Source organism: Mytilus californianus, unplaced genomic scaffold, assembly GCF_021869535.1.
Source record: "Mytilus californianus isolate M0D057914Y unplaced genomic scaffold, xbMytCali1.0.p SCAF_2, whole genome shotgun sequence".
Classification (NCBI taxonomy): domain Eukaryota; kingdom Metazoa; phylum Mollusca; class Bivalvia; order Mytilida; family Mytilidae; genus Mytilus; species Mytilus californianus.
In genome coordinates this window covers 25,734,253-25,751,301 of record NW_026262668.1, presented here as the reverse complement: position 1 = coordinate 25,751,301, position 17,049 = coordinate 25,734,253, and the positions used below count along the sequence as shown (strand labels likewise).

Sequence of the window (17,049 nt, the reverse complement as noted above, 5' to 3'; positions counted from 1 at the left end):
CAAATGAAACACACCAGCCTAAAACTCTTTTCAAACAAAAAGTGAGTAAATGTAAACATTGCAGTTCAGGGGTAAATGAAGTGTAATATAGTTTGTATACTATTTATTCCTTTTTGTTGAATATGAACCACTAGTCTGTATTGTCATAAAAAGGACTAAAATGGTTCAAAAATGCTTTAATTCCATTTAGATAATGACCTTGAATATGTTTTAGTCACATGGCAACTGTTTTTATGTGTGAGGGAGTTATATTTCATAGAAAGAGTTATCTTTCATAGAAAGAGTTATCTTTCATAGAAAGAGTTATCTTTCATAGAAAGAGTTATCTTTCTTAGATCATGTTTACTCTAAAATAAAACCAAATTTACTCAAAACCAGTATAAGGCTACATATTTCATTTTCTCATATGTGTTAAAGAAAAATATTCTCTTTAGTTTGGATTTAACAATTTTCCTTAAAACATCCGGCCTTTGTAGAAAATAGTGAAATTTCTATACTAGAATAAGTGGGGAAAGTTCATATTTTCAAAACATTCAATATAGTACCAAGACAAATATACTGTGTTGAATGGTTTAATATTACAAAGTCAGTACTAATTTCACAAGACCTTTCAATACAAAAAGTATAGTAAATTTCTGTGATACACTGTGTATTATTATCTCATCATTTTGCATGTTTCTTAGCCAGACTGCTACTTAATCATATTCAAAAAAGAACAAACTGTTGAAAGAACTAAATTTCTGAATTCCATAGTCGTAAACAAAAACGGTGAATAAAACTGTAATGAATTTACATAAAATCGATTTTAAAGGGGCATTAGCTGTCAAATTCAAGTTCACCGATTTCATTCAAAATCTCATATGTGATTTATAACCTACTAAAACGTATATCCAACTTACAAAAAGTCTAGACGCCATCTTATTAACCAACGAGATGACCTCCGAAGACTGTCAACGGTCATATAACCCGATATAAACATAAATATAGATATAAATAAATAGCGAACACGTACAGTTGGATTTTTCTAGGCCTGTTTGATTTCATGTTATAGATTAAACAAATATGTTAATCATCGTTTTTACCTGTATAAGAATGAGTTTTTGTGGATCGAATCAGTCAATCAAATGATTTATCCTTGTTTCATTTTCAATGTTGACATTCTTATCCTTTTAAAAGCTGAACATGCGTAACCTATCTCTAGCTAAGGAGTTGAATAAAAGGTCACATGAATACGGATTCTATGAGGTCGAATTATTAACTTTCAAGTGAAAAATTCATCAGCGATATTTCTTAGCTTATTTTGACAAAATTGAACCAAACTGGCTGCAAAAAGCGAATTATTATTTCAATATTTCACTTTCATTAATGATTGAACCAAAAAAAAATCAAATCTTATTTTTTTTTTTTCATATCTCGTAGCTAATGTCCCTTTAATGATAAAGTTAAGAATTATTCCATAATTAAACCTTATGAAATATAAATACAATAACTGGCAAACTGTTAACCATAACACATTGAAATCCGTAATCGTGTACAATCAGGATCAGAGACAGGACAGATATATCGTTTGCTAGCACACAATTAAAAGGGCGGGTTAAACAAAACATTAAACAAAACTGAGCTTTGCCTTATGATTAACGCTGAAAATTTAATTCTTGGTTGGTAGATTTATCTAATTTATGAAAGATAAATTTACTAACAAGATATATAAATTTTAAATCATTCCAGTACCGACGCACCGGCTACAGGGTGGATTGGACACTCGGAGAACGACATTATTCAAGTAGCGGTGCTAACTTTAGAAAAAAACACGATAAAATAAGCACATACGCATCTTACTGTCATCGAAACGTGTTACTCAAACCATTTATATTAGTCACATTGGAGACTTAAAAGCATTAAACCAAAAGAGCTTATATATAAATGTTAATTGATAAGAAAAAAATCCTCCAAGTCACCGTTGACTAATTGAGCTGTAGTTTTAGTGCAATTACATACCTTGAATAATTAAGTGATTGGTGTTTAACGCCACTTTAAGCCCCATTACCTATTTCGTGGTGGTCATTTTTTATGAGTAGAGGAAGCCGTAGTGACCGGAGAGAACGACCGACCTTCTGTAGGAAAACTGACAATCCTAGTCAATTAAGATTGGAGTCGATTGCACCTGCCACGTACAGGGTTCGCACTCACAACCTCAGTGTTGAAAATGCAGAAATACACCCTTTTGTCATGCCACTAGAGGATCGTGGCTACTAACGTTGCTAGAATGAACATCACGGAGAGCAGCGGATTCAACCTAGTGAGTAGGATAAAACTAAAATTATAAATATAAAAGATTATAAGTTGTTTTCTTTAAAAAAGAAATGCAATCGTGAACCTACATGCCGGTTTGGTATATAAGATCAAATAATTGTTAAATAAAGATGTTTGATTTTACTTCATTTTTTATATAAGATGTAGACACACTGCTGTTCAATAATGGGTATAATTTTCTCAAAGAAAATATTCCTCTCTCTCCCATTCCTCTCTTTTACAATAGATAAGATTAAAACGTGCCAAATAGGAGACAACCACTGTATGTTCCATTTTGAGGTGCTGATTTGGGAATATGAGATAGCTTCCTGGATAAAGTCGACATGTAAATGTGAAAACAGTCTTTTTGTGAAGAAAACAAATGAATCATGATTATTTGTTTTTGTAGCTAGTTTGAAAATAGTTCAAAACCCTAAGCTATATTCTTACTTGTTAATTCCTAACTAAAACCGTTTTGGAAAACCAATTACACTGGTTTATATGGTTTGGTCATTGGCTATCATATTCAAGATATGCTTGATCTCAATTTATTTATACACAAGGCAACACACTCCAATCAGGTTTTTACAGTAGAAATAGTTTGAAACCTCAGCTTTATACTTAAATCAGTTTGTTCAAACAAATCTCACTTTTTCATTTCATAACTTGGCCTTTTCTGAATTAGCCAAAATATAATGAAGATGTTTATCTCTTGTTGTTATACGATTGTGTGACAGACAGAAGGAAGCAGTAATAACTGTGCCAATTTAATATAGCTCATGTCCAGTACGCTATTTAAAAATCCGGTTTTTGCGATCGCATTTCCGTTGAATACGGAAATTGATTTTGAGAAAAAAAACATTTGTTTCTTAGTTGTGCTATTTTTTGCGTATGAATACAAACTTTAAGAAATCGTCCTATTGTGTTACCAAAAAGGTTCCAGGCCTCTGTCAACTAGACCCTTTAAATTCGCTTATGAATAGAGATTGCCTCAACTCCTTGAAAACACATTGACGGAATTCCCAGAAGAATCTTGCACTGATTCTTCTTTATGTGGGACATGACGTTGTCCACCCGCTATTTCAACTTTAAGTCTGATTGTGTGTGTGTTGGGGAGGGGGTCACCTATCACAAAGAATATCACTCAGTGTGTCTGTAAATCGTTTCATGTCTATAGTATTATTTTAAGGACTCAAACGCATATTTATTTATGAACTGTTTCAATATGACAAATAATTTCTGCTTTTAACGCACCTAAAAGGCGCCTTTAAATTTCATCGTAATTTCCAGTGTTAACTTGCATTTTTAAATAAGATTTAGTATGGTTTCTTTATTTAAAAAGGGAGATGTTGCATGAATGCCAAAGAGACAACTCTCCACCAGGGACTAAATGACGTAGAAGTTTACAACTCAATACATGTCACCGTACGGCCTTCAAAAATTAGCAAAATCCGCAAAGTAAGCTATAAAAGGCTTCGAAATGACAAATGTAAAACAATTCATACGAGAAAACTAACTGCCTGATGCCATTGAGTTGTCTTATTATTGCTTTCGTTTCCTTATCTTTATTTTGATAAAAAAGTAAAACCTTAATTACTATAAGTAGAAATTCATTACTAGTATCTTAACTCTGACTGTATCTACATCACTCAGTCTGTATAAAACTAGACATTCGTTATTTTATCTCTGACCCTGTATTAGAATTTCATCACTGCTATTACATATGCATAATATCTGACATCACAGACTTCACGCCCAAACATTTATTATTCTTTCAGAATCGTCATCATACCTCTAAAAATATGTTTATAACTTTAAAATTATAATGTTTCGTTATTGCATCTTATATCTGTATTTTAAACATCTCAACGATTCTAAGGTTCAGTTTGATTTTCTATATTTTTTTTCCTATTTATTTTAATTTGTATTTCGATAAAGATAAAGGATATCCAACATTTTACCAATTCAAGTAATGGACTTCTAATAATTATTCCATTTTTGCTATTTCAATCAAAATAGGAACAATTTAAGAAACTCCTTGTTGGTTTGTATCTTTCCTGGACGTAGAATTTTAATTGCTGCTTAATGGACTGCTCTTTTTCAATCACGCTAAAATGGCTTGGTTTAAAAATCTTAAAAACGCCCTATCCATTAACGGTCACTTAATCGCCAATGTGAACACACATTTATTTCAGAAAACTGAACGTACGCCGCGACTCTAATTTAGTTAACTACTTTTGTAGGATATCAACCAGCCTCGATTAACACTTATCTCTATAGCAACTGTAGAACGCCAATACATATTCATTAGATAAATTAATTACCTATTACGCAGGTGGCCATAGAAAAGAACAGATGTATTCCGAAAAAAAACCAGTAGGCACTTCCGGTATTTCGAAAGACTACAAAAACTATCAATAGGGTTCATGCAAAAATTAGTATACTTACTTCCGTGTCTATGACACATACCACTAGGTATGGTCAAAACAAAACAAAAGCATATTATTCAGTTGCAGACAACTGTACTAGTAAGAACATCTCATGTTGTGTATATTTTGGTACTATCGCTATTTGACCTTATATACTTTGATGTTTGTTATATCAACGAAGATGATGTATGTATAACGTAAAAAAACATAAACTTGAAGATTCTCATATCGGTTGAAACTAAATTTATAAAAAATGTAAAATTTGTTATCATGGTTATTGCTTAAAACGTTTGATATGTTAGAATTTCTAAAATTGGACAGTTGGAATACTCCAGCATGTGCTTTCCCCAGCTGCTTGATGTCTCTTCAGCAAAATCTGCCAATATTGTCTGAGTTTGTAATTTTTTCAAGATTTACTGTTCTTGAGAACTGATATTTTCTTTTACCGATAAAGGTTTAATATTTGCGCTTTTGGCAATACTTTTTGCCGAAAGTGCAAATGGAACTAGAGTCCTGATGAGACCTTATAAGAGGATACAAATGTGTCCAGATGGCAATGTTCCAGATCAAGTTTTTCCAGATCAAGATCGAATCGCATGTAAACCTGGACCTGGGCCTGGCAAAAATGTTAAGTGTAAAATTTTCCGTAAGTATTTGATTTAGACGAATACTTCATTATGCATTAACGATTTTAACTTTGAAACTTAAATGTAGAATAAATTGTAAAAAAAAAATCTGCAAATGTATAATCAAACTATTATTGAAATAAAGAGTAAATGAAAGAAAACACTTTGTTCACCAGTCTATTAACTCCGTATCCTTATTTTTTCAAAGTAATGATAGTGATGATTAATACATAAGATTTCCTGGTTTCTAAATTTTAATATTATATAATAAATATTTTTTTAATATTTAAGAATCAGCGATTAATCCTGAAACACACAAATTGTTCAAATGTTACTTGTATACAATGAAAAAATATGTGGTTTTAATTTTAGTTCAATATATAGATTCCTGATTTTTAACATTTTTTTTTATTTTTGCGGCTCATAAAGATATGTGTTATATTTGACGTTTTATTTTGGTAGATTCCACGGTGAGCAATTTTTTTCAGTGTCCTAAATATGGTTACTATAGTGGCTGGTTCCACCTAGGTTTGAAACGAATGCTAAAATGTTGTAGAGAGCCAGGTAAATATATAATATTCTTAATAAGGATGTACTTAGTTGAAATTAAAAAAATCTAAAATTTAAAATTGATACTATAAGTCAAAAGAGCATTAGTTAAGGAACAAAATAAGCTAAAAATATATTTTCGAGATATTTAATTTTTTTTAAATGGCGGGAAAAGGCTGACTCAGACTTTTACCTTATATTTGCATTGGTATTTTTTTGGGTCTCAAATCAAAAGAAAAGAAATCTAGAATCTGCTTAAATTTTGGTAAATGACCTTTTATGAGCTATTGAAGTTTTATATGAAAAAAAAATGGGTGTTATGGGGCAAAATATTTTACCCTGTATAGTAGGAAAAAAACCAAGGAGTTCGATCATCTGACAAAAACTCCTTAACCTGACCTAAGTACATCCTTAACAAACATGCATAAATCAAATCAATTTATTTCATTCCTTCACGTATTCTAATGACATGGCAACGATTCTATTTACTTAATGTTCAGTAAAACAAGATTATTTGCAGATGGATATGTTGTTGCAATGTTATCGTACATGTACATTGTTTTGTAAAATAATATTTTCTACACTCGCTACACATATACTGAGAACATTCAAGCTACAATCGTTGACAAGACGCTAGTGTTCAACAAACTAATGATTTTTATAGCACTATATGACACCAAATGTTGAAAACTGGTTCTAGAAATCTGGTGATATTTTGAATATTTGGTTTTAAAATTATCAGGATATGTCTACCATTAATTTCCAAGTACGTCAAACTTAATCAAATAAGATCTGAAACGCGATTTACGGGTCTGCAAGCATTATATTGCGTATAAACTAAATGATCTTGGAACCACATTATAAAGGCGAACATGTCAAGCCTCCAAAACCATTTACATATTTGTATATCTATATATAAATTAAAGATGCCCGAACCTTTTTCCTGTGTTATTTGAAGAGTTATATTTTCATTCATAGTCTAACAACTGGAAGGAAACACAAAGATAATCATGAAGCTACCAATTATACAAAAATATTTAATAATTCAGTCAGGATGACGAAAGCATGAATTGGTATTGTATTTTGTATAGATGGGAACGGGATGAAATGCTATCAAACATTTAGGCACATATATTACGCGAGTGGTTAAGGTTTTTTTTCCGTACTTGAAATTTACATTACATGTGTTTTTGCAAAATTGTATTGTCATACTACTAGGGGGTGTTAACGACATTGACTACCCATGAGGGTCTCGTACGGTCGGCTATAAATTTTCATGAAATATCATAGAAGTTGTGTTTCACACGTCAAGGAAAGAAAGTCGAATGCTTGATATAAAACTGCAACCAATTGGACTGACGTCAATAGACTGAATACACAAAATAAGAAAATCACATGGTCTAAATGTTAATTATTTTATTTGACAAGATTTTGTACGGCACAACTATTTACCAGCAGGCTATAATGCAGTCTCGAGGTCAATTTCTGATATCAAGCAAACAGTCAAAACTTTTTTCGTTTTATTGGAATGAACAAAAGATTCCGAACATATATTACACACTGCAGAATAAGTCAAAATGTTTTATTTTTTCATTTTGCTGTGTGTATTGGAAGCACTTTTATGATTAATCAATCCCAAGGAACGTTAAAGCTGAGTTCCAAGAGTTTAAAGAACCAAATGTGTATAAAGGTAGCATTACCAACAGGAATGAAATCAGCTAAAGTTACATGTACCATGTAATCATGTAGTGAAAGTCAAGTATCGTATCGATGTTTATGTTTAAACATTTTAGTTCTTTAATTTAATTGAACTTTTACTAAAATATCTTTAGGAATACAGTACTCCCTAAAAGATTGCAGACTTGCTTATAATGACAAACTTCCACAAGGACGGATTTTTAGAGTAGATAAAGGGAAGTTCATGACCACATCTTGGTCTCCTGATGGCGGGTTTGTATTAACGTAGTCACAATCGTTCGGGCCTTTAAAATATCCTATATATCTGTTAGGGAAAAGAATGATAACTCTAGTTTTACAAAACTATGTGTATATATAATAAATAATTCAAGGCTTTCATCAGTTCCTTATATTCTCTAAATATATATTACATGTATAAACGGTATGTTCTAATCGTAAGGAGAGTAGTAAAATATAACCACATTATGTAGCTCAAGTTTAAACCTGGAATATAATTTGACATTCTTTTACTTCAGGGGTTGCAACCCATACAAAGCTATACAAAGCTGATCCTAACACATAGCACAGGAAAGGATTACCTTAGCTGTATTTGGCAATAACTTTTCGGGTCCTCAATGCTCTTCAACTTCGTACTTTATTTGGCCTTTTTAACTTTTTTTTTATTTGAACGTCACTGGTGAGTCTTTTGTGGACGAATCCTGGCATCTATGATGAGTTTATTCTTAACCTTAACCTTAACCATACACATACCTATTACTTTCACTAGCTCTAATCCTAAACGCAAATTGAACCAAGGGTCCGATGGTTGGTTCTCGCCCGTCTATTTTGACATTCTCCTTGTAAATGATTAAAAAGATCTAGAATCCAACTTGCAGAAGTAAAAATTAATCGACTACTGAAGATATATAAGCCATTGTTACTGAAAGTTCATTACATAAAAAAAAAGAAAATAGTATAGAGGCTTCATTAATGTTACCTATCGTTTCAAAATGACCACAAAAAAGATAGAGCCGATAAACGTACGTCCGAAATCGTAGAATAAGAATACAATAATAAATGAAAACAACACGTTAAATAATTTCATGCGTATGAAGCCCTTTCTGAATTTACCTTAATTAGGAACGCTCAAAGCCGAAAATTTGAGAGCCTAGGATGTATATGAACCGAAACAGTTGTAGAGCTATATGACAAACAAATACCTAAAAAATACCCAAATCCATCTATAATTCCAAAATTTATAAACGGGCAATTTTAGGGAGCTACCATTTGATTTTTATGGGGAGGGGGCTAGGATGAAATTTGAAAAAAATAGTCAGGACAGGAGTTTTGAGTAAAAAAAAAGGCAGGATGAGACACTTGCAAAAAAAAAGTGAGGATGACAATTTAGTTAAAAAAAAGTCAGGATAAACTTTAAAAAAAAAATAAAAATCAAATGGTAGCTCCCTTAGAAAGGTTCGTTATAAATCATGTCAGCACCGACGTACTGACTACTATGCAGATGATACTCTCGGGGACTGGTGGTCCACCAGCAGAGGTATCGACCCAGTGTTGTAAAAAATGAAAACAACACGTTAGATAATTTCGTGCGTTCAAAGAGCTTTTCTGGATTTACCTTCATCAGAAAGAATGATTTGTAGGATCTTTTCAAAACACTGAAAGTGAACTGAATCAAATTACCTAAATGGCTTTAAATTTACGCACGACTGAATTTTGGGGGAAATATAACTGTCGCTTTAGCAGTAATATTTCACGTTTAAAATCAATTTTCTATATCAGATCAAGATTTCTCTTTTCAGGGTTACATGGTTTACCTATCAGTGCGCATACAACACAAGTCCTTCAATCACATATAAGAACTTTTTCAAACCACCTGGTAACTGGTAAATGTGTCAGCTTGAAAAATAAATGTAAAAGTTATAGTATAATTTAATGAATGTTGACTTTGTTATAACTTAATATATATATATATATATGACAAGGTTAGAAAAAAAGAATAACTCTCTTTTCTTTTTCTTTTTTCTTTTTATTTTGTAACGACCTTTCCATGCTTATCATGGGAAAAAAAACTTAGATCTATTGCAGTGTTGACAGAGCTCTTCTGTGATATAAAGAGTGCAAATGTTTCTACACATTTGAATTGGTAAAGATCCATATGTTTAAATTTGTATAAAATTAGATTTTATATTCATGGATGTTTAACATTATAATAATAATACTTTATTTCCAAAAGCAATACACCTTTAAGGCATATTACAACATTTACATCATTCGTACAATAGTTGGTAAAATAACCTCATGTGTAAATGTATTTTTAAAATATATTAGCTCTGAACATTTATCATTCTTTAAATTGAAACTGTTCGGTGTGCTGATATAAAGAATAATTCATTTAAAGTATGTGAAAAAAAAACTTTCGAAATGTGTAACAAGTGATTATCTAAATCCCCACTGGAAGGCCTCTGACAGACTGTGTGAGCTTAAAATCATTGTTATCGATAGCCGATGACAAAGAAGTTAAAGGTAAATGATTCAGTATTATTAACAAGATACGAATTGCTGTTGTCCATACTGTCACGGTTTTACCTTTATGATCGCGACAATGTATATAACATATTTGTATAAACTCAAAATTGACATTTGACAAGTCTGAACAATAGTATAAAGGCAAATGCAAGAAACGTGAATACTGCAGAAAATTAATTCCAAGAAGAAAATTACCTTGAACATATGCAAAAAGGTTTAAATAATTTACCATCAACATCGGTGAACTGTTTAACACAGTTTTATTCTTTAATTTGATATCTAACATGCGTTTTATCTCACCTTGACTTTCTGATGAAGAAGAGCAAAGTCGTGTATTAAAATACCATACACTTTCGTTTCCACTAAATTTGGTAAAATGACGTCGAATATATTCGTTCTGATTATGCCTAAACACCTACCACTGAATGAATGTCATGTAACAAACAAATTATGGCAATTCATACGAAGAAAAAATAATTATTGGTAAATTAATTGTATATTCAGGACAAATTGAAACAATCATTTAAATAGGAAAAGAATAAGAAAGCCTCCCAAATAATATTGCCGAAATGGATTAATCCTATGTGTAAAAATCTATCATTCAGACTAAATAAAAACTGAAATATTAAGGGAAAAATTAAATTGCTTACATCATTGAAGAAAAAATGTTTCTTTATAGAATTAAAGAATCTTGTTAATTATCATTTTTTAAATATTGAAAGTAGCTTTAATTATACAAAATCATTTTAATAATATTGGTACTGAAAAACAAATTCAGCATTGTTCAGTACTTTTCATAAAAGATTTCAACAGTAATATGCCTATGAACGGTCCATAATACAGACTTCTCTTAGAAAATGGTTAAAGGGGCACTAGCTACGAGATATATAAAAAATCTAAAGTATGATTTTTTTTGTTCAATCATTAATGATAGTGAAATAGTGAAATAATAATTCGCTTTTAGCATCCAGTTTGGTTCAATTTTGTCAAAATAGCTAAGAAACAATGATGATGAATTATTCACTTGCAAGACTGGCGTCAAAACTAAAATACACACGAAGCAGAGCTACATATTATCGAGCCAATGCCCTGTAAATAGTTTATTTTAGACTTTTTATAATTTGGATAAATGTTTTACATGGTTATAAATCAAATATGAGAATTTGAGTCAAATCGGTGAACATGAATTTGACAGCTAGTGCCCCTTTATAACCCATAGAAACAATGTATACACTGATTATAGAGAGCTATTGATTTGCTTTTTATCTCAACTGCACGCCAAGCGATAACTTTACGGCATTTATATGATAAGGAAAGAAAGACATGGTTTTGGAGCTTTAGGGGCTATTTCAATCTTCAAAATGCGCAAAAAAGTGAAATGATTGTGCCATTATAAGGACATAAGCTTATACAACCCGATGACCATTGATACAAAATAGCGGGGGCTAGGATGAAATTTGAAAAAAAGGCAGGACACGAGTTTTGAGTAAAAAAAAAGGGCAGGACTAGTAACTTGGCAAAAAATAGGCAGGAATACAATTTATGTAAAAAAAAAAAAGTCAGGAAAAATTTATAATAAAAAAGGCAGGACCAAATAGAGTGAAAAATAAAAAGGCAGGACAGAGATTACAACTAAAAAAAATGCAGGACAAAATTTTCATCCTAGCTCCCCCCATAAAAATCAAATGGCAGCTCCCTAACATTCCGTAATCCATGATGGTCAATATTCATTTATTTCATTATAAAGTAGATTTAGATAAAAGTGAATTCTATTGATTTCTACTAAAACCATTAAATCGTCTTGGTATCCAGATTTCAATAAAACGCAACGTAATTGATTCGAACTGAACAATTTTATTGAGTGGTTGATATCAGGAAACGCTTACCCTGTTGGGGCACCTGGTCTTGCTTTGTTTAGATTTCACGTGTTTCCCTCGGTATTTCACGAGATTTAAACATCGATAAATTGCTGTTGCTTCTATTTGTACTTCAAAAGTAACTACAACAACAAAGTACTGCCATGACACAAAAAAGAGACTTGACAGATACAAGGACGAAAAAAAGTGTTTCGAATCCAGGTATATAATCTGTTTAAAGTAAAGGAAAATTATAATTATTTTCGGATCTTTACTGTTTTTGTGTGTTGTTTTTCTGTAATGCGTATATAATTTTACATTTTCTGGTTTAATATCAACTGTACATGTAACTGTTTATTTATTACTACCACTAAAATGCTAACGAAAGAGGAACCTAATTATGAGACCTTGAGAAATACAATAGGGAAGATTGAGTGCCTCGACTCATGTTAGTTTGTCTGCACAAAATCATGCTGTCATTCTCCATGTTTTCGATTGAAAATTTGATGTGGAAGTCAGTTATCATGGTTATTTGGTTGTCTGTTTTGATCATATTCACAACACAGTACACCTATACTTAGGGCGATTGAAAAGCTTACTATACACACTTGTCGCTAGTTTATTGAACAGGCGAATTTTAACTGTCACTGATGTTGAGTACTTGACGTTACCCCACATTTCCTGGTATTCTATAAATTATTAGTAATTTGGAAATTCAGTAAAGAGAAAAGTTTAATTAAAAAAACAAAAGAATTGTAAAGCTGTATAAACAATTAAATCATATTAATAGTTAGCGCCCTCTGTATCTGTTCCTGTTTCGGTTCCTCATACAAACGCGATCGACTCTACACTGGCAACGTCCTGGGACTTTTCTTTCACAAATTCCTGCACAACCTGCACACGTGGGTCTTAAAACTCGTCTCAGAGTCTTCCACACATTACCTTCAGCTAAAGGCGGGTTATTCGAACACAGTTGCTGCAATAGAAGAAAAGATTATTTAATAAGAGGTCAACCATATAACTTTAAGGGGTATGTCCTTTTTCTTCCGACCCCCCCCCCCCCAAAAAAAAAAAAAAAACAAACAAACAAAAAAACAAAAAAACAAAAAGAAGCAACAAAAAAAACATGTCAGATAGTGATCCTAAAGCAGGGAACAGGGATAATTTTGTAAACTCCTTAAAGTTATATATAAAAAAAACTCGTCGCCGTTGTACTTATCAGTGAGAGTGTCATAGTAAGATTATTTACTTTTTGCACTTTTAAAGTCAACCCATTTTCTTTTCCTTCAGCACTTTGCTACAGATCACAACAACAGAAAACAAAATTCCCATCACTTTTATCTAACATTAAATGCTGTGTGCTTTCTGCAGAATCTGTGGTAACAGGTTCGTGTCATTTAAGAAGATCTTTGAAGATAATACATGTAAAACGCGTATAAAAAGCCTCAACTCATATTTAAAATTGTAAATATCTTTATATAGGTTTTTGATTTACCAGAAAAGTTAACAGTTCAGTTTTTGAAATATAAAATTGTTACATGTATGCCCATAAAAAAGTTCCAGTTCGTCTTTTTTGTCTATACGGTATGCCGTAATTACGATAAATGTTTGTTTTTCAATGTTGCCTTAGTCGGCATCCGTATATCTACAGCAAAAAATTAAAATAATGCTTAAAAAAGAGAACAGGAAACACAAAAAATACTAACTACAGACGCCCGACTAATCCGAAAACAAAAATTCCCAAAATTAACAACAACGAACATTTTTTCGTGGTCCAGATACTAGGCCAAATTTGTACGAGCACACAACGTGGTGCGGATGAACCAGTTTACCTGCACACAACGTGGTGCGGTAGAACCTGTTTACCTGCACACAAACCTCATTATTTGCCTATCTACATCATATGACGAACAAAAAATACGACGGCATATAGTTTGGAAAGCAGAGTTAAAATTTGCTCGCTATTACATGAAAGTAGCCAGAGGTATTGGTTAAATATGTCCTACTCTTTTAATTATCATAATACGGTATCATTATAAACTTTTTTCCCTGGAATACATGTACAAAATAGGAATAAAACTGCACGCCCCCACCTTTTTTCTGTTGTTTTCTGATCTGATATTACACCAACTTTGAATCAATATAGTAATATACAATGATGGTTCGTTGAAAAGGTGAACAACTAGGGTTTTTTGGGATGACAATTTTGGAAATTTATCGCTTCTAAGGGGCCGCAATTATTTTTCTTTTTTATAAAAAAATTTTAGACAAAAATCTGACGCGATGAAGTTAAAATTATTTTGACGTTTTGTGGCATTTTTTCACCTAGCACGCCACTTTGAATGATGCATACCGTTAAAACGAAGTCGGAGACTAAATTATTTTTACATCATGAAAAAAAAAAATTCTGTACCAGCAGCATATAGTTTTTAAGAACAATCTATGGATTAAAAATTAGAAGTTTTATGATTTTAAGACTAATTTAAGAACGTTTTCCGAAGTTTTTTTGTGCTTTCTATACAAATCTTCACCTATTTTGAAAAAATTCAATTAGTAATATTTCAGAGAAAAAGAAAGATAAATGCATTATGTTTTTGATTTTCAGTTAGAGTTCAACGAGCCAAAATTTTAAGAAAATTGGTAATAAAGCCTATTTACTGTAACTTGACTTTAAGCGCATACGATACAGTTTTTATTCCCACCATGAATTTTTGGCGAACAGAAGCTGTTTTTCACCTAGTCAATTTAAATAATAAATAAAAAATATACCTTCACGTGCTACTTTAAGAGATGAATGGGGTCGACATTTTAGACATTTACTTAAATTTTCATTTATTTGATATTTCCTGTGGACAGACATACCTTTTTTTTTTTTGTTTCAAAAGAAAAACACAAGCGTTTTTTGTAAAAGAATTTGAAATATCTTCTTTACATAAGTAGTGCTTTAAATATGTGTAAACAATATCATGGAAATAGTTCATTTTTATTAAATTTTCATAATTTTAGAAAAAAAGGCATCTCTTGCTGTATATTTATCTAATTTAACAACAAATCATCGTTGATTTGTTCATAAAAATTGGTAAAATTAATCTTCATACATAATCAAGCCAAATGTCATTTTCAAAAAGAGGGGTCCATGCACTCGTTTTCAAGCTAGTGGTGAAAATCAGTCGAGAAATCATCTATATCCGATATGTCACAGATTGACGTCGCGAAAAATAACATTTTACAGTAGCAACGTTATGACCTCTCATGTAAGTTGTAACTGTATCGTATGCCCTTAAATAGTATGTATACTTACTATTGATATGAAGGTCAATACGAAGAAAGCCAACTTGAGATGTAAAGAATTCATGGTGTATTTCTGCAATATGAAAATACTGGTTCAATAAGTCGTTCATATAATGAAATTGGTGCTTCGGACCCTCCTAAATTCGTTTCTAGTGAATGAAAGATGTAAATTTAGAAATTAAAAGACTTAGTGCAGTATGTCATCTCTTTCAAAAGAACCAAATTACACTGAATTTGAAAAATAGTACGTCGATTCTGCCGTAAATTTGCTTGATTTTTTAGTGTGTATTCTTTGTGTGATAAAGTTTATACGTATAATTAAGCATCATAAACGAGAATAAAAGAAGATTTGAAGTATACGTCAATAACACAGAAACCCAACAACACAAAACCAATGAAAAAAAAAACAATAAAACAAAAAAAAAAAAACAAAACAAACGACATATCATTTTCCCCCAAATTGCATATTGAATAAAAGTATGCATTGAAAAGTAATCTTTATCAAACATCCCCCTTTTCGCTAGTGTACAATATAAGTCTTACCTTAGAAATGTTTTACATTCAAATAAAACAGTTAAATGTAATACCGAATATAATTTCAACTGCGCTAGTTACATTTATATATGAGATCAACTGAAGTGGTCACTTAAAAACAAACTTTCCAAAAATGCTATTTATAACAGGAAATACTTTCAAGAAATGATGTTTACTGTACATCATGTAACTGTACTTGTTGCCACCGATGTGGGGTCTCTGATAACTGGCTAATCAGACGTTGATTCTTGCTGCCATCTCTTAACCAAACAATTTCTAACAATTCCCCATTATGTGTATCCGTGTTAACAGTATCACCATAAGACCAAAAACACATAATTTGATTGACTTCCAAGTTCAGAATACATTTAAGAACTACGAAAGCCGACAATTCTGCAACACTTCTTAAATTTCAGATTGTTAATGAAACTCCATCCAAGATCAATTGTTTGCATGTGTATATGTGATAACAGAAAAAGGTTATGCATCCACACTGTCTAGGGTGATTGTGGGGTTACGATCTTGTTCTCTATAGCTCTTTAATACATTTTCTTCTTTTCCTGTTGTATGTCCAAAACATATACATTTTGTATTTTATATCACTCCGTACAACCAAACATGTTTTGTAAGACCCGACGGTTACTATCACGCACCACTGTAAACTTTGGGGCGCTTCGGGAAGTATGTATTTGGATATTATATAAATAATAAATAGCTGAGAGGGTAATAGAGCAGAGCGTTACCCCGAGAAAACATTGTCAACTGAGGAGAAACCAAGGTTGACAATGTGTTTTCGAGGGGTAACAATCTGCTCTATTACCCTCTCAGATATGTGTTATTTAATTTATTATACTGAATGTTCTGTTATTACTGTCGATTAAATTTCAAATTCAAAGTAATAAACTATGACGACGTCTTGTACATAACAACCATCCGTATTTAATAAAGCGCACACTTGATCAAGCGTCTCCGTGAAGGGTAATTGAGTATTTGCCATAGGATAGAGTCGTATTTAATAAAGCGCACACTTGATCAAGCGTCTCCGTAAAGGGCAAAAGAGTATTTGCCATAGGATAGAGTCGTATTTAATAAAGCGCACACTTGATCAAGCGTCTCCATGAAGGGTAATATAGTAAGTTAACACCCTCGTATTAGCCTTTCAAAATATGGCATTTTAACGTGAAGTATAATAAAAGAAGATGTGGTATGAGTGCCAATGAGACAACTCTCCATCCAAGTCACAATTTGTAA

The 17,049-nt window shown here is 31.8% G+C and overlaps 2 long non-coding RNA genes across 5 annotated transcripts in view; one reads left to right on the top strand and one right to left on the bottom strand.

Annotated features, from left to right (window-relative positions):
• LOC127729569 (uncharacterized) overlaps positions 1-17,049 on the top strand; it is a 91,776-nt gene that overhangs the window by 13,121 nt on the left and 61,606 nt on the right. Inside the window, exons 2-3 of one of the 2 annotated variants that reach the window (XR_007994715.1) lie at positions 5,176-5,367; positions 5,810-5,911. The exons of the other annotated variant lie outside the window; for it this stretch is intronic. This is a non-coding gene — a long non-coding RNA (uncharacterized LOC127729569). The remainder of the gene's footprint in view (positions 1-5,175; positions 5,368-5,809; positions 5,912-17,049) is intronic. 2 annotated transcript variants of the gene reach the window in all.
• Positions 12,693-17,049, bottom strand: part of LOC127729564 (uncharacterized) — a 72,511-nt gene continuing 68,154 nt past the window's right edge. Inside the window, exons 1-3 of one of the 3 annotated variants that reach the window (XR_007994704.1) lie at positions 15,808-15,907; positions 15,275-15,337; positions 12,693-12,949 (exon numbers count right to left, since the gene is read on the bottom strand). This is a non-coding gene — a long non-coding RNA (uncharacterized LOC127729564). Of the gene's footprint in view, positions 12,950-15,274; positions 15,338-15,807; positions 15,908-17,049 lie in introns of those variants that run through there. The other 2 variants (XR_007994705.1, XR_007994702.1) reach the window with 2 other exon arrangements.